This window comes from Lathyrus oleraceus, chromosome 4, assembly GCF_024323335.1.
Source record: "Lathyrus oleraceus cultivar Zhongwan6 chromosome 4, CAAS_Psat_ZW6_1.0, whole genome shotgun sequence".
Classification (NCBI taxonomy): domain Eukaryota; kingdom Viridiplantae; phylum Streptophyta; class Magnoliopsida; order Fabales; family Fabaceae; genus Lathyrus; species Lathyrus oleraceus.
In genome coordinates this window covers 445123232-445145220 of record NC_066582.1, presented here as the reverse complement: position 1 = coordinate 445145220, position 21989 = coordinate 445123232, and positions in this window count along the sequence as shown.

Here is a 21989-nt window from a genome sequence, read left to right as displayed (position 1 = left end):
AGATATGAACCGTGAAATGTAGTTCAATCTACCTAAGAAACCACGAACCTCCTTCTCTGTTCTCGGTTCAGGCATTTCTTTTATTGCTTTTACTTTTGCAGGATCAACCTCAATTCCTTTCTCACTTACAATGAACCCCAGCAGTTTACCGGACCGCACTCCGAACGTGCACTTATTCGGATTCAACCTCAGTCTGAATTGTCTCAGCCGGTCAAACAACTTAGCCAAATCAACCAAATGCCCCTCCTCTGTCTGGGACTTTGCTATCATGTCATCAACATAGCATTCAATTTCATGATGAATCATATCATGAAACAAAGTCACCATGGCTCTCTGATAAGTAGCACCGGCGTTCTTGAGACCAAATGGCATCACCTTGTAACAAAAGGTACCCCATGGTGTAATGAACGTTGTTTTCTCCATATCATCTGGCGACATTTTGATTTGATTATAGCCAGAGAAACCATCCATGAAGGAAAACACCGAGAATTGAGCTGTATTATCTACCAACACGTCAATGTGAGGTAGTGGGAAATCATCTTTCGGATTAGCTCTATTCAAATCCCGGTAGTCCACACACATTCTCACCTTCCCATCTTTCTTCGGGACTGGCACAATGTTCGCAACCCATGGCGGATAGTTAGTGACAGCAAGGAAACCAGCATCCCACTGCTTCTGCACTTCTTCCTTAATCTTCATCGCCATGTCAGGTCGAGTTCTGCGCAACTTCTGCTTCACTGGAGGACAATCTGTTCTCAACGGTAGCTTGTGCACAACGATATCGGTATCCAACCCTGGCATATCTTGATAAGACCAGGCAAAGATGTCGACATACTATTTCAACAATGCCACCAATCTGCTCTTGACACTTTCCTCCAAAGCAGCCCCGATTTTCACTTCTTTCTTAGCCTCGTCGGTACCCAAGTTCACAACCTCAATCTGTTCCTCGTGCGGCTGAATCACCTTCTCCTCTTGTTCTAACAACCTGGCTAATTCCCCTGGCAGTTCACAATCTTCTTCGTCTTCTTCTTCAGCAAGATAGATCGGATTGTCGAAGTCATACAAGGGTGTAACAGGATTGTTATCAATGAGATCCGGAGAAGAATCGCATCTGTATGAATGTTGATTCATGCATTGCTTTAGAACCGGTGTGAGAAATTTAAAAAAGGAAAAATGAAAACATTGCCATTTTTATTTGTTTTTATTTTTTTAAACTGCAAAAATAAATGAAAAACAGGGAACACCGCTCTTTTGATTGAAAAACATCCTTTATTAATGATGCAAAATTTTGCAATTTTATGACATGAGGAGGCCCTTACAATGAACCATTACGTGTCGGGCAACACGCATGGTTTGCATGCAAATAAGAAAGAAAACAGGAAAAATATTACTCTTCGAGGAGAGTGACCCGGATGATTTCCTCGGCCTTCCAGTTGTGGATTTCCATCCCTGGCACGCACGGCGTTATCCATCGGTCCATGTCACAGTCGCTGTCAGTATCTTCACCCATCATGCAGATGTGGTCCGGATCCAGCATTCCGGCACTCGTGAAAGTTACAGACGCACGACGTCCTCTTCCTCGTCCCAAGCCTCGGCCCGGTTGATATCCAACCCCAAAACGGTCTTTTTTCTCAGGGACCTCCATTACTCTGCCCCAGCCTGGAGCTTCTCCGCTTTTGACTACCTCAGCAGCCTGCTTATAGGAAGCTATGGACGGTTTCTCTTCCTCTTGCTTGGCGAACAGGGCATTCTCCACCCTGACGGTTTCAAAAGCCTGACTCGGCGTCTCCCAGATCTCGCCGTCCATCTCAACATATTTGAAAGAAGACAGGTGGCTGACAAAGATGTCCTCCTCTCCGCAAACAGTAACGACCTGGCCTCCCCAGACATACTTCAGCTTCTGGTGCAAAGTCGATGTGACTGCTCCCGCAGCATGGATCCATGGCCTACCCAACAAACAACTGTAGGCTGGCTGGATGTCCATAACATAAAAGGTTGACTTAAACACCTCCGGGCCAATCTTTACTGGTAACTCCACCTCCCCGAATACGGCTCGCTTTGACCCATCAAAAGCCCGCACAATCAAATCAGTCGGGGTCAAAATCAGCCCTTCACAGTTCAGCTTTGCCAAGGCCTTCTTAGGCAACACATTCAAAGAGGAGCCGGTATCCACCAGCACATGCGAAAGCACGGCTCCTTTGCATTCCATTGCAATGTGTAAAGCCCGGTTATGATTCCTTCCATCTACGGTCAAATCCATATCAGTAAAGCCCAACCCATGGCTAGCATGCACGTTGGATACGACCGTCTCTAACTGGTTGATTGTGATCTCCTGAGGCACATAAGCTTTCTTCAATATTTTCAACAAAGCTTCCCTATGACCCTCAGAACTCAACAGCAGTGAAAGAATCGAGATCTTAGAAGGAGTCTGCTGCAAGTGATCAACCAGCTTGTACTCTGACTTCTTGATGATCCTCAAGAACTCCTCAGCCTCATCATCAAATTTATTATCCGACCCCGCAGGCGCCGGTGTCATCACAGGAGTACTACCATTATCCACCACAGCCTTTCCCTTTGCCCTGGCTAAAGCCTCGGCCTTTTCTTTTTTCTCTTTTTCTTCCTCCCCCCTCCTCAATGCGTCGGGAGCAAACAACCTACCGCTGCGAGTGAAACCGCTGGGACCGGCATTATCCACCTTTAGCACGGTGGTTTCACTAGCGGATTGTTCCTCCAACCTCTCACCATTACAATATACCTCCCCACCATAATGCCAAGGTACGGCATCATCTTTGTCATATGGAATTGGCCCAGGTACCGTGATGGTAACTGGGGCCTCCTCCACCAGATTTGACAAATCTACCGGGTCATAGAAAATGGTTATGGTGGAGACCTCCTCCTTTTTCCCTTCAGACTTCTCGATCACAATCTCCCCATCGTCCATCAGCCCCTGGACATGCTTCCTCAGAAGCTCACAACCATTTGCAGAAATAGTGCACTCAGCACACTCAAACCCGCAGCCCGGGTAAACCCCATTTCTTAACAACTGCCTCTTGACCTCAGCCAAAGGCGTCTTCAGCTGATCAACATCAAATAGCCCAACTCGACTTTCCTCAGAAATTGCATTCACCCCCCTCTGACCATGCGCAGGCATGGGATTTGCATTGACATTGGGGGATGGAGCAAAATTAATAGCCTTGGAATCCACTAAATCCTGAACTGTGTGCTTAAAAGCTTTACAGTTCTCAATATTATGCCCAGGCGCACCTGAGTGGAATTCACATTTCGCAGTCTCATCATAACTGGCTGGCCTCTGATCAGGTCTCAAAGGTGCCAGAGTTCTGGTTTGCACAAGGCCCAAATCCTGCAGCTTCTTAAACAAGCAAGCATAACTCACTGGAGGCCTATCAAATTGACGATCCTGCGCTCTGCCTCGGATCTGATAACCAGCCCTTTGCTGTCTCTGCTGAAAGGGTTGTTGTCTTTGTTGCTGTTGCTGCTGTTGTTGTTGTTGCGGTTGTGCTGAATGAGACTCAGCAGGAATTGTTACTGCAGCATTGTGCTGGAAGTAACGGTCCCTACTGGGTCCGCGTTGAGCGTACACTGCACTGGTATCTCCCTCTTTCTTCCTCTGTCCACCATTGTTACCAAACGGCTTTTTCGACCCTGAAGAAGAAGAAGACGCACCCTGAATTTTGCCCAGCTTTAACCAACTCTCTATTCTTTCTCCAGCTACCACGATATCAGAGAAGTTGGTAACAGGACACCCCACCATTCGTTCTGCAAACGGCCCCTGCAGGGTCCCCATAAACAAATCCGACATCTCCCTGTCCACCAGAGGAGGTTGCACCCTCGCAGCCAGTTCTCTCCACCTTTGCGCATACTCTTTAAAGCCCTCATTATGTTTCTGAGACATACCCTGCAGCTGGGTACGACTCGGAGCCATATCTGCATTAAACTGGTACTGCTTAAAGAACGCATCCCCAAGATCTTGCCAGCTTTTGATATCAGAAGATCTCAACTTGGTGTACCATTCCAGGGAGCCCCCAGACAGGCTGTCCTGGAAAAAGTACATCCACAGTTTTTGATCTGCGGTGTATGCCGAGATTTTGCGGACGAATGCCTGGAGATGAGTTTCCGGGCAAGAACTGCCATTGTATTTGTCGAATGCGGGCGCCTTGAATTTCTGAGGGATTACAATCCCCTCCACCAGCCCCATGTTGGACATATTTACCACCCCAGGCGTGGCATAGCTCTCAAGCACTTTTATCTTCTCAGCCAGCAGCTGAATTTCCTTGTTCTGAGGAGGAATGTCATAAGGCACCAAAGGCTCATTTCGCATAGAGAACTGGTCAGCCTCTCTATCTTCCTCCTGATCTTCGTCAAACCCATAAAACGGAGGCACAAAGTTGTCTTTCATATTCTGACTAGGCCCAGGTTGACCAGCAGCACCAGCATTATTCACCAGACCAACTGTTGTTCTCTTCCCGCCGTCTCTGGATCCCTGCCCCTGGTTGGAGACTCCATCCAGGTTGACCCCACTGTTCTGAGCAGAAACCCGCTCGAGTTTCTCAACTTTATCCGCCAGCGCTTTCTGACCAATTGCAAAACCTTGCATTATATTGATCAGCTCGTTCATCTTATCCTTCAATTCAAGCATATCAGCACTGGGAAGCTCCATGAGTCTGGGTGTATTCCTTCGGGTGTAATATCTGTGAGGGCGTGTTGAGTGCAAAGGTACTGTCCTTCGAGCGCGAGCAATGATTCCTGTCACAAGCAAGCACGTTAATAACAAACACCTGCAAAATAAAGCACAGTCATTATGATCAATGCATGGATGCAGTGTCTATTCATAGGAAGGACACTTTGTCTCTCGATCCTGGCATCACTGAGACAAATAATAATCCGGCATCAATATTCTGATATTCAGCGTTTGATTTTATCGTGCAGATCGGAGATATGTGATTTAGCAGGATACCCCCAACCATGTGTGTGCCTGTGTGAGTGCATACGGCAAAGCAAATAAAGCTTGAAGATTAATCACTGACTGAAAATAACCATCACATAACCAAAGAGTGCACAAACAGTGTCATAGTCATACATCAACCAGATAAAATCAAATACAATCCTCCAGAATAGGAAAGAAATACAGACAAGTGAATTCCGTCAACAAGCCTGACGGTAATCCAACACAAATGAAAGATCTAACTGGATGAGGGTCCCACAGATGGCCCTATCTCATCTTCCATCCTCGCGAACTCTGCGGCGAACCTGAGCTCGGTGTTCTCCTGCTGCAATCTCCCAACTTCCTTCTGATGAATCTTCATCTGTCTGAAGTAATGGTCTCTCTCAGCAACATAATGATCTCTCTCAGCCCTGATCTTCAGATTCTCTGCTTCCTTGACCTTCAGCTTGGTCTCCCACTCAGCAATGAGGCTTCTGACTCTCTCCTCTCTCTGATCCCTGGCAAGGATTTGCCTCCTCTTCTCATCCTCAATGACCTTCGATGCTCTGAACAGCTTCTCCCTCGTGATGTCGTGCTCCCGGTTGGATGATGCTAAAGCTTGGCTGATCTTCCCATAGTAGGTTGTATCCATCTCGAAGCGTTTGGCCTCCAAAGCATGTCGCTTGTCTTGATCTTCCATCTTCACTTTGATTTCCTGATTAGCTGCCTGAAAATGAGCAACACTTCTCTCCAACTCCGCTTTCTCTGCAAGTAACTGATCTCTGGCCCTCTTCATCTCAAGGAACTCCTCCATGCTGACAGAAGAACTTGGACCCTCAATCCTAGGACACACTGAGTCACCTCCAGGGAACGGTAGAAATGTAGACTCAATCCTCTTCCGCAACCAATCCTCAAATAGTGGAAAATACCGGCAGTTGACTTTGCCATAAGGAACCTTACCCCTCCTCTGGATATCTCGCCATTCGTCCAATACCTGCCTCAGCTTGGTCTGGTTACCATCAATCGGGAAATAGAAGGACTCCTGAATCTCTCGCCCGAGAGGAGGACCCTCTATAGCAAACCCCATCTGTCTCCGGAGAAGCATCGGGTTGTAATTAATGCAACCCTGAACTCCCACCAAAGGCACATTAGGTAAACTCCCACAACTGCATATGAAGTCCTGACCAGCTAGACCATTATGAGTCCAAGCAATGTCATCAGCCCGCAGACCCATCAATCGAAAGGACCACTTTACACTAGGATCAATCTGAGCAAAGGCACCTCGGGAAGGCAGATATCCCATGAACCACTTAAAGAGCAACTGAGAGCAGCATCTGACCAGACCACCCCGCCTCTTCTCATTCCTGTTATGAACCGAATAATAGACATCTCCGATCAATGTAGGGATAGGATTCCTTCGAACAAACAAGCGGATGGCATTAATATCCACAAAATTCTTCTGGTTAGGAAACAGAATAATCCCATAAATGCCCGCAGCAATCAGAGCACACACCGTCTTCCAGTTACCCAAAGCAGCATGTTCCTTGGCATTGGCCTCCAAGAAACTCAAATGAAACCCGGGTAGCTTTCCTTTTTCCTTCAAACCTTCCTTGACCATTTCCGGACTCAAATAAAGAGCACGTGAAATTCCAAGGACATCTGGCTCTGCTCTGGTGACATGAAAAGGAATCTGATCACGGATCTGAATACCCAGGATGCTGACATAATCCTCCATCAGAGGTCCCAACAGATAGTCTGGAAAAACGAAACACCTCAACCCATGGTCATAGAACTGAAGAAGAGTGTGGATGGCGCTCCTGTCGCAGTCAGTGAGTCTGAAAACCATCTTCAGAATACCGCCGTATGACTCTCTAAACATTCCCACATGGTCAGGAGTAATCAATGCTATCATATCCTTGAGCACACCAATCTCTGGATCAAAGAAACTGTAAGCAATGTTGTTCTTCAAACCGGTCCTCATATTGGAGCAGAAAATCTCTCAACCAGAATCTCGATCAAAAGTGTCCCTGCATATGGGTAAACATGGGTTAGATGCAATTAATGCAAAATGTAATGATGCTGATGAATGAATGCAATGCGTTGCCATCCTCCAAGCCATCTGATCATTTGCACTGAATCTGGGCTCTGAACTGATCATAACCATCTGAGGAATGTACAATCCCAATTCTGACCCACGGGTTCCGAAATAAACGGAAGACAGATACATCATCATCATCACCACTGGTCTCTGAGCAGACACATCACCCTTATCTGAATCGGCCCGGGGAACCCGAAATAAACGGATCCCCACTGATAAAATATCTCGGCCCGGGGAATCCGAAATAAACGGATCCCCACTGATAAGTCACAGACAGCACTCCGGCGTCACGGCAATAAATGACCATAAATCCGACTTATAATTATGTCTCTGAATCACAGATCAAAAGTCACCATCTGAAGGCTATCTGAACAAACATCTGACAGAACAACCCTCCCCTCACAGGTAAGTTCTAATCAAGTCATCCTAAGGCGGATAATGGTCTCGACAATCGGGCGGAGATACTCAATGGGTTTGCCCTTTCGGGTGTGCCATTGTAGCTCCCTTAAAATCGTCTAAACCAAAGATCCGGGAATGATCGGTCACCAGAGTCAACAACTCAAATGGAGTGACTCAAACAAAGCGGAATATCCACAGAGATGAGCACTATCAAGTGAGCCTCGTCCGGCTTGTGGCACATCACGCCACCAGGCACATGTTGACTTAACATGAAAGAGGCAACGTGAGACCACACTAGTCCTAGGTGTATACTCGGGCCTGGGTTTTAGCCCCACTCAGAACACCCACCCCACACAACAGAACCACCTGCAGAGGACAGCAACAACATGATAGTATGATGCATGCAAACATTTAATGCAAATATATACACACTGGTTAGAATAATAAATGCAATAAATAACACAAACAAGCAACCTAAACTAATCCTAAAGCGCTAGGAAGGACTCGCTTAGGGACGATGGACCAGCATAGGTCTACATCGCGAGTGTCCCCAGCAGAGTCGCCAGCTGTCGCATCCTGCGAAAAAACAACCGGCGAGACTCGAAAATAAAAACACACAGAGCCGCCACTGCGCGTTATTTATCCCAAAGTAGGGAAAGGAAACGCTCAGAGAAACCTGGAAAGAACATGGTCTCGCGACCAAAGAGACAGGGTAAGGGAGTCGGTTACGCGAGGGGAAGGTATTAGCACCCCTCACGTCCGTCGTACTCGACGGGATCCACGTCCTAGAATAAAGAAAAGGTTGCTAAACATCACACACACACACGGGGAACGCAGGTGGGGTTAAGAGAAGGGAGCTCGATAAGGTATCGCACCTTAGGCCTACATATCTTGTCTGGAACAAGAATCAGAGCCACTGTAGTTCGGCTTACGCACGCCAAACAACACAAAACATACAAACAAGCAAGGGTGGCAAACATGGAGCCCGACAACCACTTGATGGAATTATGTCGGCATCCGAACCAAAACACGCACCAAAGGGCAAACGTGGAGCCCGACAGCCAATCACTGGGCTTACGTCAGCATCCGAACCCAAACACACAATCAGATAACAAGCAAACACACGCAAAAAAAGAAAAAGGTTGCCCGGAGTGGTCTCGCACGACCACCTGCCTACATACCTCGTCTGGAACGAGGATCAGGGCGATGTAGTTCCCCTTAACAGGGGTGAAACTCTCCTAACCAGAGACAGAGGGGAAAACACGACACTAGGGAGCTGAGACTCGAGCCTAATGTTGTCATGCAAAGTCGCCCTAAGTTCAGGTTTCTATCCTACTTGCATAAGCAAACTAACCTAACCAGGAAAGAAGCTAGCACACAAGCATACAATCATATATCAACATTAAATGAGAACAGGCATCTCAAACAAGCATGTCAATCAAATAATCACAAAACACCCACTATAACCAAACAAGAGGCTCAATCAATGGGGTTTGACCGCCGAAGCGAGTCGTCTGTACAGGCTGGTTTTGCTCTTAACCTTGCCATTACGAGGCTAAGGTGAAGCAGATGACAGGATGAAGTGAGGATGAGACCTCACAGCTCTTATCCCTAACCAGGGAGAGCTGACAAATGAGCATGGGTCCAGAATAGGGGAACCCTTTTATACTCGATGACTCTGACACAACGGATCTTGGGCTTTTGATCTCAATGCTACAACCATGTAATGGGAGCAAGGAGAAGACTCAACTGAATAGTGGGGGACAGGTTGCTTGTCCCTACCTTCCACCAATTGCCTTACTTGAAGGACTTTTCCTGCTTGGCTTAAAAATAAACATACACAAGCATTGCCTCTTAAGGAGGACTTCAGACAATTTGCCCGGCTCGGTAACAGCCGGGTCTCCAGACTACATGAAGTAAGAAGGTTATACCTCAAATGCAAGTTGCTTAAGCAACGCAAAGCAAAAGTTCACAAGGAACTGAGCAACTAAAGTACCTGGAAACAGTCAAACTCAGTCAGTAATCAGACAGACAAAGCATAAACAATAAACAGTTAACCAGTCAAACTATACAAGCTATTGCACAACACAAGGCAAGCTCAAGGCTTAAGCCCAAGCTTCAACACCTACAAAACAATGTTATGTTAGTGTACAAACATCCACAACATCAATTAAAATCAACTTGTATCATTCTCCATGTACATTATGCTTTTGATCCTGAAAAACCAAGCAAACATTAGCAACTAGACCACTAGGCCAAGCCTAGGGTCCCAAAGCAAGAAAAAAAATTAAAACAGCAAGGTATCCACCATCCAACATCAAATTAACATCAAACAAGAGCAAACATCCTTGGTCTCATGTTTATATCATCCATCATGCTCAATTCATGCACAAAACAATCCATATGAGGTCAAATGAACCACCAAGCATACAAACAGAAGTATTGCATTCAAATCCCTATCAAAATAAATCCAAAAATTCTCAAATTAAATACACCTAAACAGGGGATAATCAAGGTCTACCATGTCAAATTTGAGCTCAATTGGGCAAATGGAACCATGTCAATGAAAATCAACAAAAACAGACACAATTTCATGCTTCAATTCACACCATCAATGCATACATCCAATTCAAAAATTCATATCTCATTGGAAACTAAAAAGAAATGGATGAGACCAAAACAGGGAGGTCACACAATGTGTCTAGTTCATGCATATCAAATTTCATGGCCATACAATACAATATGAGGATTTCCCAATCAATCTACCAACATGTATCACATGAGCTTGCAATTTCAACAACCAGAAATGAAAAATCATGATCAAATTGAAAAGGCAGTGCAAAATTCTAGAAAAATTCATACAACATCCTAACATATCAACAAGTCATCATGCAAAATTTCAGCCAATTCCAACATGCATAGGTTATCCAATTAAATTCAACAAGTTGACATCAAGAGGTGTGACACAAATTGTCACACCTAAATTCCAGAATTTGCTGCTCTCTAACCAGGTATCAAAAATTCATGAAATTTACATATAAATAATCCTCAATGAGTCTAGAACCACCACAAAAATTTTCAGCCATTTATTTTATGATATGAGTATTTCATGATCAAATTACAAACATGTGTCAAAAATGGACATACAATGGAAAACCCTAGGTCAATTGAAAATCCTACCAAGCACAACTTTGACCAATAGGTCAAAAAAATCCTACACTCAAAGACAAAGTCAACACAATTTTTTTCATATTTTTTTGATTTTTTTTACTATTTTTTCTGAATTTTTTAATGTGTTAAATATTTTCTAATAATTAAATGAAATTAACTAAAAATCATCAATGGCATTTTTGTAAATCTTTTGGCGCCGGCGGGAAACAGTTTTTTTGAATTTTTAAACTGAAATTTGGATCAAACACCTTCTTCTTCTTCGTTCTCACCACAGAATTTCCAGAAAATTGAAAAAAATGATGAACATCAAAAGTTAACGAAAATGGACATGGTCATATCCGTTCGAACCGTCTCTTCAAGAGGAACATGAATATCATACTATTACATCCTAAAAGTTCCTAAATCTCTCGAATCGACTCACTTAGGGTTTGTGTTCGTAACTTTAAACTTAGATTTCTCACGCTATAGTTCACTATTCACAAATCTAAGAGTATCATCGTGTTCTACAAGCAAGGCTCTACAGAATGCATATCATAATTCATTGAATCTTGAATTTCGAAAAAACTCCAAACCTGGAAATGCAGAATTGTTCTTGAGGAATTGGAACGAAATTCTTCAAAACAGCACAAGAGGAAGGTTAAGGATGATGATTGAAGCAGCTAGATCAACTTAAGCACGATCCAAATGGAAGAATTCTTAAAACTCCATTGTTGATCATGATGAAGACAGTCGCGATTTGAGGTGTGTTAGCTGTTGAATCCTCAAAACAGATGTGGAAAATGATGAATAGAAACCAAACCAAAAGGAATTTTAACAATTGATCAAGAATGAAGAAAGTTCTTGGAATTTTGGTGTTTATGGTGTTCTTGAGATTTCTATGAATGTGAGAGAATTGCAAGAGTTTTTTGATCTGAATTTGGTGATTGTGAAATTCTGTTATGATTAGAAGGAGATTTAGATTATATATGTGAGCCTAATCCATGATTAATCAACTTAATTAACCACCTTGCATTGTTAAGTGAAAATGCTAATTAACAAGTAGGGGCATAATGGGAATTTCCACATGACAGCTAGTGCCACCTGTTTTGACAGCACATACACCTTCCAATTATCATATGTGAGCTGTAGAAACTTGTTTCATGCTCATTGGTTGCTCCATTCTCAAATTCACCATGTGTATGCATTTGGTCCATTTTTGTCATTTCCATTTTTCAAGACAAAATCCAAATTAAAAGCCTTATGCATGAAATGAAAATTCAAACACATTCTAAATGCCATTCCTGAGGTGTTGGAAAAAGTCCCATCCAAAAATTCCAATTATTTTGACATTTGGACAATTTTGCCCCTGGTCCAATTCAGCTGTCCAGTTGAAAAGTGACTTTTTGCCTTGGCCATTTTTGGGAAAATCCAATGATGCACCCTCAAAGTACATGTCAAATGGAGTTTGTGCATATAAAGAACTTGCAATTTGGACAAAGTATGTGGTAGTTATGGCCTCCTGATTACGGGTCTTTTCTGAAATTCACTGAGCCATATCTTGCAAACCATACATTGGATTTTCAAGTTCTTGGACTTTTTGGAAAGGTGAGAGCAAGATCTACAACTGTCATGTTGAACAATTTTTCATTTGAAGCTTCCTTGGACTTCTGTTTTTGAGGTCAAAACTTTCCATTTTTGGAAACTTCAGTTACCAGTTACCTGCTATTTTTGGCAATTTTTGTCCTGACTTGATTTTCTTCATTTTTAAGCTTTGCAATGTCATTCAACACTTGTTCCAACATGAATGAAGTGTATCCAACTCATTTTTACCTCCAAATCCATCAGATCATGTACAGTTGACCACAGTTGACTTTTCATCTGATAGATGAATCTGGCAATGCATTGATCAATCTGAGCCCCAATTTCCAACTGAAATGGCTCAAGGGTGATACCCTAGCCTCCATAAGCACCATATAATCACATTATGAACCCCATAACCATCACAAACCCCATCTCCTGATCCAGCCCTGATTGGCCCAATACAACTGATTAGGGTTGACCAGTGGTCAAAACCCTAATCTCAAGGAATCTTCTTCAATCTACTGGCATCTTCTGATGATATCCAACCATGATGATGATGATATATCACTTCAATCAAGATGAAGACCAGCATCCATTGAGAATCATAAAACCCTAATTCACAGCCCAATCCTCAGATGGCCCATGATCAATCAGTAAAACCCTGGCTTGCACCTTCTGACTTCCTATCTCCTGATCAAGACTTGGGAAGATAGCTTGCACACTGTAACCACATGATATGCAATATGAAATGCCTAAGGTCCTAAGATGATATGCAAATATGTTAATGCTAGTCCCAAGAGAGGAGGGCAAATTTTGAGGTGTTACACTATGGAGATTCAACTTTGGTTGTGAATCAGATCAAAGGTGAATGGGAGACGAATCAACCCGGTTTGATACCATATAGATATTATGCGAGGAGGATTTCAACTTTCTTTACAAAGGTTCAGTTTCATCATATCCCTCGAGACGAAAACCGGATGGCAGATGCTCTTCCAACGCTGGCTTCGATGATTGTAGTGAATTTTTGGAATGAGGTTCCTAATTTGACTGTGATACGTCTTGATAGGCCAGCTCATGTGTTTGTTGTTGAAGAAGTCAAAGATGAAAAGCCATGGTATTTCGATATCAAGTATTTTCTCCAAAGTCAGATTTACCCGCCTGGGGTATCTCTGAAAGATAAGAAGACTTTGAGAAGATTAGCTGGGAACTTCTACCTGAATGGTGATGTGCTTTATAAGAGAAACTTCGATATGGTTCTGCTCAAGTGTGTGGATAGATACGAAGCAGACTTATTGATGACTGAAGTCCATGAAGGTTCCTTTGGTACCCATTCCAATGGACATGCTATGGCAAAAAAGATGCTGAGAGCAGGTTACTATTGGCTGACAATGGAACCTGACTGTTGCAAGTTTGTGAAAAAATGCCACAAGTGTCAAATTTATGTAGATAAGACTCATGTTCCACCGACATTGTTGAATGTCATTTCCTCTCCGTGGCCCTTCTCCATGTGGGGAATTGATATGATTGGTATGATTGAGCCCAAAGCTTCGAACGAACATCGTTTCATTCTGGTGGCTATTGATTACTTCACAAAGTGGGTTGAAGCGGCATCGCATGCGAATGTAACCAAGCAAGTTGTTATGAGGTTTATCAAGAATCGGTTTATATGTCGTTATGGTGTGCCAAGTAAGACCATTACTGATAATGGATCTAACTTGAATAATAACATGGTGGAAGCTCTTTGCAAAGACTTCAAGATTGCACACCATAATTCTTCTCCCTACATACCTAAGATGAATGGGGTTGTTGAAGCGGTAAACAAGAACATCAATAAGATCATCCAGAATATGGTTGTAACCTACAAAGATTGGCATGAGATGCTCTCATTTGCTTTGCACGAGTATCGTATATCCATCCGCACTTCAACAGGGGTAACTCATTTCTCACTTGTTTATGGCATGGAAGTTGTGCTCCTGGTAGAGGTTGAGATCCCATCACTATGTGTGCTGATGGAAGCCAAGTTGATAGAAGTTGAATGTTGTTAGACTAGGTATGACTAGCTGAATTTAATCGAAGAGAAGAGGTTGACTGCCATGTATCATGGTCAGTTGTACCAACAGAGAATGAAGAAAGCTTTTGATAAGAAGGTTAGGCCTCGTGTGTTCAGAGAAGGTGACCTTGTGCTCAAGAAAATTCTATCTTTCAAGCCAGATGCTAGGGGCAAATGGACTCCTAATTATGAAGGCACATATGTTGTTAAGAGAGCCTTTTCAGGCGGTGCTTTGATTCTTACAACTATGGATGGTGAAGAGTTCACACGTCCTATGAATGTTGATGCAGTCAAGAAATACTTCACCTAAAAAGAAAAGAACAACTCACTAAGTTGAAAACCCGAAAGGGCGACTTAGGCAAAAATGAGCGTCTCGGTGGATTGAAAACCCGAAAGGGCGATCCAGGCAAAAGTTAGAGACATAAAACAGAAAATTTATCCCGATAAATTAAGTACCCCACCTTGGGGAAATTTATACAAAAATTAGGGATCATGGCAAGTAACTACATTCGGTTGACCTTCAATTTGAAAACATTCTTGAGCACGTCATTGGGTTCCGATTCTTCATCTTCAACCAAAGCCAAGAGCACAGTGAATATCAAAGTTGGTAGAAGGATTAGTGATCATTGTATCCAATGTAGCCCTTTTCCATGTAAAATACCATTTTTCTACTTTTATAAGGATCTATGGAGTCTTGTCATTTACAGACTACCGTTCTATTAAATAAAGTTGAGCTTTTTATCCAATTGTTTCTACTCTTATTTATTCAGCTAAATAGAATAAATTTTTATGATGATCATTTTGAAATTGAATTTAAAAATCAAAATCATGTTTTTCTTAAATAATAAAAGCAACTACTTTTTAAGAGCAATCGATTTCATTAAAGGAACATCAACAACAGCCTGAGAACAGGTAAGTCCTAAAATGCGAAGCATTGTTGGTCTTCCCCAAGCAGCTGGTTCGGCCATTTTTTCCGAACGGCAACCTAACCTCTCCATCCTAGTTGTGTTAGTTTCCCCAGCTGAGTTTGTAATTGCCTCCCTATTTTTGAGTTGTAGGCGCGTCGTTTCAGCGGTTTGCATAGATTCAGCCCAGATTGTTTCTCCCCTCGAGTCGTCAGCAGAATTTGTGCCTGATCCCTGTTAGCATTGATTCTTGAGCAATATTTTTGGTCCTCTGCAAGGTTGTCTCCCATTTGATATGGTGTTGACCTAAAAATCCCCGCAAAACTAATGATGTAGATCCTCAGCAAATTTGTTCTCTTTCCTCATCCAGGGCCGAGCCTTCGAGACGGATGATTCATGTTCATCCTTAACATCTCTTTCTCCAGTTGATGCCTCCATCCTGTTGAGATTGGTCGAGTGTAGTAACGATGATTCAGACCATTTACATTTGTATCCTTGTGATTGTTTCGTCAACATAATCATCATATATACATATACATATACATATACATTCATAGGTTTCATTATTGCATTATTATTGCACCTTGTGATTCATTATTTTTCTGATCCTCTGCTATGGTGATATCATTTCCCCACGCAGATTTGGCATGTCTGTCCTCCTTCAATTGTAGAGTGTCAGCCCCTTAAGGAGAAAGAATTTAACCTTTCTCATTCCCCACTGAGTTATTTCTCGTGGATGATTATTATTTCAGCTTCCTCCCTAGTTGATTATTTGGATGGAACCATTTCCCCTGAGTTATATCCTCATTGGGTTGAGTCTTTGATTGACCTTTTCTTTCTAGATCTTGCATAGATAGATACCTTGATTCCCCGAGAGCCTGTTACCTAGTAACTGTTAACATTCTTCTCGATTTGCGAGTACTTTACTCTTACCTAACACCCGATAATGGTAATCTACTTCCTCTTGATTTTCTAGGAGATTTGTTTCACGTTCCTCAGGTAGTCTATCCTTGATATGTTCATATTAACTGATGACGGATATTCTTTCCTTCTGAGTCTATCCTTGATATGTTCATCCTAGCCGGTGACGAATATTCTCTTTGTGGTTTTCTACCCAGTAAAAAGGTAGTTGTAATCCCTATTTTATTCCCTAGAGGGTCAATCCTTTATATGTTCATCTTAACCGATGACGGGTTCCCTCCTCTTTGCGGTCTTCTGCCCAATAATCAGTAGTTGTAAATCCTACTTTCCCTTGGAGTCTAACCTTGATATGTTCATCTTAACTGATGACAAATATTATCTCTTTTTGGTATTCTATCCAATAATTGATAGATGTAATTCCTACTTTTCCCCGGCAGTATATCCTTGATATGTTCATCTTAACTGATGACGGATATTCTTCCCAATGAGTCTATCCTTGATATGTTCACTTTAACCAGTGATGGATATTCTCTTTCTTTGGTCTTCTACCCAGTAACCGGTAGTTGTAAATCCTATTTGGCTTTTCCTCAGCAGGTTATTCTTACCCAGTAACTAGTAATGAATACACCTCTTGTTTCCCTCAGCAAGTCATCCTTGATATGTTTACCCTAACCGGTAACGGATGTCTTCCATGTCAGACTATGTTATTTCCTTACTCAGTAACTAGTAATAGATGACATATTTCTGGTACTCCTGCATTGAAGTTCTTTTCTTCCCTAGTGAGTTCGAGTGCGTATTTCCTCAGTGAAATAGTCGTCCCCTATTTGGATCGAGTATTTTAGTTTTGATTTACCCATTTCCCCTGCAGATTTTTCCTTTATCCCCGACGGGGTCCTTCCACTGATTTATTTTCATGGAATCCCTCGTGTCCCCCAGCAGTTTCAAGTTGTAGCCTCGCCTACGCACAACTTTTTGTCCCCCAGAGTCTCTGTCCCCCCAGCGAGTTTTCCTTAAAGGAATGCATTATGCTCCTGCAGATTTTCAGTCTCTCCGAATTCTTTTCCTTTGTGGCAACATTTTCCCCACAGAGATTGTTTTTAACATTTCATATCATATGCATCATGAGGTCTCTTAGGGACCAAAATTTGTTTCTATTGTTGTTATTTAAGTCCATTCTACTGAGTCGATACGAAGATTTTAACCTTCATCTCCTCAGCTAGAACATCCTTAAATAGGGGCAGTTGTAAGACCCCAATTTTGACCCTAAGATCCCTCATGCCATCTCATCATATGCATTTGCATTAGGATCACACATTGGCATCCTCTTTACCCCTCATTCATTGGGTTTGCATTAGGAGAGATGACCAAGCACTTTTGATTGTATCATACTTTTCTTTTCTTCATTTACTAACCAAATTACGAAAAATATGTCAATGTATAGTTTAACTCTTTTGTAGGTAGTGTGCATGCTCACCTATGCTCTATCAAGCTCATATCTAGGGTTTAAGACCCTTAATGCAAGGAACACCATCAATCAATGGTTTACATTGGCTCTAAGCATCATATATGGTTCCCTATGGTCTTCACATCTTATTTTTATCAATAAATTATCAAGAGTTTGGAGTTTGTTTGCCTTGGAAACCCTAGTTCATTTAGGTATCTTATATGACCTCTTCAATAAGTTTCTTCAACAATTGATCAAATTTTTCAAAGGATACTTCATATTACAGCATCCTACACATATATGATCCTCCATGAGTCCCAAAAGTCAAGAGAATGTCAAGCTAGCAAGTTGGTTCATGGTGGTTGACCAGAGAAAGTCAACTAGTCAAAACTGGGGTTCCCTAGACCCTATCTCCTACAATTTTTGTCATATGAAAATTATTCCAAGATCAAAGTTACTAAAAATGACACTCCAAACAACTTTCATGTTGAATTCAAGATCTAGTTTTACTTGTAAGATCATCTTTTATGGTGAAAGATTATAGGTCATTTTGTCTAAACCTTAGTTTGGAGGTCAACTTCCCAAGACCATAACTTTCTCAATGTTTATGATATGAAAGACATTCAAATTGCATGATCAAATTCAATATGTCTACTTCAACTTTTATGTTTGGAGGAAGTTCAAATTCAACTTGAAAATGCATGTGCCAAGAGGAAACATTATAGGTCATTTTGGGCCAATACCATTGAACAAGTGATTTTCCTCAACTTCTAAAATGCATAACTCCTTCATGCCAAATCCAAATGAGGTCAAATTTATGACCATATTGAAGAGGTTTGAAATAGCTACAACTTTTATGAATGAACGTTTCTCATTTGAAGTCCATAGAAAAAGTTATTCAAGGTGGAAGAAGTGAACATTTGACTTGGGACTTAGAAAATTTTCAAATATGATTGATTTCCCAAACTTCCACCTCAAAATTCATCATGATCCAAGCTTAACCATTTATTTTATGTTTTGGTGCTTAATTTTAATTTTCTCTTTATTTTCAATTAAAAATCATTTTAACTTGCCTTTTAATTCATTTTTGTTTGATTTTTGGTTGACTTCTGTTTGACTTGAGAAGTTACTTGGTCGATTAATACTTCATCACTTCCAATTATTGTATAGATGTCCCTTGGTTGACTTGAACCTTCATCATTTCAAACATGTTTATTAAATGATCATTTGATCATTTTTGACATTTTGGACTAATGATAGGTTTATCCTTTGGTGTAATATATGTTTGGGTTTTTGGACTTGATGATAGACAATCCCTTGTGATGACTTGAGCTTGTTTTTCAGTCTCTCCTCATCTTCATCTGTCTTTTTCTTTTGTTTTTAGTTATTGTATTATATTATTATAGGAGAATGATTTTGTATCATTTCTCTAACATGTTTGACACATGAATTGTCATTGACCGGCCTTTGATAGGTGTGACTTCTACATAAATCCACTTACGATTGCTTAACATAGCGTTAAATTGTCCCGACTTGGTTGAATCCTCATTAACACTAACATTGACATATTAATTATGCTAACACCTAACTTTACATTTATGCTATTTACATTTATGTCATTTACATTCATGTCATTTGCATTCTCGCCTTTAACTTTTTTCCTTTTTTGCTTTCTTGCTTCAAAAGAACAAAAAATTATAGAATGGCTAAAACCCTAAAAATCTCTAATCTGGTCTTATGGGCTTTGTGTTATTATCCCTTGCTTGAGGAGTATTTTGAATTTGGACCTCAGGACTTAGTGTTTTCCTTTGTTTTGAGTGGTATCTGAGACCTTGTGATCCCTCTGGATCCTTTGATCTTCAATTCAAGACTTGGATCTTTATTTGTGGCTTTATTGTTCATCTAGATCTTTTGATTTTCATCTGCTTATGTGCTTTTTCATCTTATGGCTCAATCCAAAGGGAAAGGAATGCTTGTTTTGACCAATGTCAAATGCTTACTCCATCTTGTGGTTAGTACACTTGCACACACAAAGGCTTTCTCTTGAACTACCTTACAATGACATTGTATTTCATGTCATTTACTTTATGCTTTAGGATAGCCTCTTTATCTCCTTCCTACTTCTTCAATTTTTAAAACTTCTCCATATTTCAAAAACCTCTTGTTTTCAAACTCCACGCCTTTTCTTAATAAACCTTGACTTTGTCAAGTGATCCAGAAAATCTTTTTCTCAATAAATGCTAAAACAATTAAGCATACTTAAACTCTTTTTTTTAAACTTCTAAAAAATAAAAACCTCATCAAACTTCTTTTTGTGTCTTTGTGCACTTTCCTTTAAGAGCCTTTTTTTAAAAAGATTGGATATTAGTCTATTCTTGTAGTGATGCAAACCATTATACTTCTACAATATGTTGAGAAATGGTTGACATTTTCCACTTGAACGTTGAGATGTTATTGTAAGAAAGTCCAAGTAAAAGTTATCCATATCAAGATGATGCAAATGCTCATTTCCTCATACGTGTGGGTAGTAAGCTGAGTTTTCCACTCGAATACGACAAAATTTCTTTTCAAATTAAAATCAATCAACAAATAACCCAACTTTTTTTATAAACACAGATTTGCAAGTGGTTCCTATGGAGTATCATAGATGTGAGGGGTGTTAGTATCTTCCCCTTGCATAACCAACCCCCGTATATAGATTTCTCTTTTGTTTTACCTTTTGTGGGTTTTGTTTAACCTTTTCCCATTCCCTTTGGAAACAATAAAGTTCGATGGATACTCTTGCTTTTCTAAGTTAAGTTAATCAATAGCTTAATCTCAAATTTTTCCCGTCACGACACATGCCACCAGGGAGGTCGTCATGATAGCAGAATACATGTAATTTTCTCCTGTTTTTTCCGTTTTTCATCGTCTTACCACACGTAAGCCTTCTCTTAACAATTACCTGAAATAGGAACACAATATCGATATAACACTACAAAAATCTATAAAATTGATATCAAATGCATGTGAGTCGAGTTAAAAACACGATATATTTTTGAGTCATCACCCTCCTTCTTCTGAGACCTCTCCAACTCCTCCTAGATCTTAGGCACCTTTTCTTAAAGGGAACTCCACTCATAGATAGAGGTTTCACATTTACTCTTCCATTTTTCCTTCTTTTTGGAAAGGTTTCCTAGGGAAAGTTTTTCTCCTTGGCCAACAGCCGCCAGAGTTATCATAGAAAAGTTGCAGATTATATGATATATGGTCTCCTCCATCAACTCCAATTTGTCGATATTATATAGACTTTGGAGGCAGGCGGCATCCTGCTTGGTGAAACAAGTTTGCGTCTCTTGAGAAGACAAAAGCATTATAGGAAGGATAACCATTGGAAATTTAGGAGGAGTCAATTCATGGACAACAAGAGTGATCCCAACTACGCCATAGCCAAAAGACTTGGACCTCTTGTCCAACCCTCCTTCTTCAGCGGGATTCTTATCTCGGCCCCATTTGTTATTGCCACAGTCCATGTCATATTATCGATTGTTGGACCTCTTGCTTCGTCTTTTGCTATGTTCATAGGAAATTGGTTGGTTATGAGAGACGAACAAGGCTTCATCATTAGTATAAGGTTGGTCGACCACTACAGGCTAGCTCGTTGTTGCCTTTATCGCAATAGGAGCTAGAGTGAGTAGAGGGTCTACAGTGTAACACCTTGAATTCAATTAATTTACTTAATTGAATTTAGTTTCATTATTTAAATTAATTTATATGCTTTTGTTTGGATAATGGGTGAATATATGTGCCTTGGTAGGTATTAGAGAAAGTTAAGAGAGTGGTAGAAATTAATTAGATTAATTATAATTAATTTAAGTTGAGTGGAATAGTTAAAAATAAGGTAGTTATAGAAAAGAGTGAGGGTTGAACTTTGACAATACGTATTATTTTAGAGAACAAGAGAAAAGAGGCAAGGGAGGCAACCTATAGTTTAGGAAGAAAACACCATTATTAAGGAGCTTAGTGCTTGCATTGCAGGAAATCCAAGGTAAGGGGGGATTACTCTTTTATGGGTCTATATTATATGAAGGGTAGAGAGGGATCATCACCCTCTTATAGGTTTTTCTTTTGATTTCACTATTGTTGATTTGTTCATGTGTTCTTGATGAAAAATGTATAAATTGCATGTCCAATTGTATGGTTTATGCTTTGATTCGTTTGATGTATGAGGGTTAAGGAATGGAGAGGATGAAGTGAATATGCTGAAAATTGGAATTTTTGGAAAATTGGATGATGTCAATCGATTGATATCATATGTCAATCAATTGGATCACGTGTAATTTTGGAAAAATCTGAAAAATCAAACAATGTCAATTGATTAATTCCCCTAATCAATCGATTGCGCTAAGTCAAAACGTGAAAATTGGAAATATTAAATGTAATGAGGAATTGGATCAATCGTTTGATAGCCTGCTACAATTGATTGATGCTAGTCAAATTTTGAAAAATTGTTGAGCTCA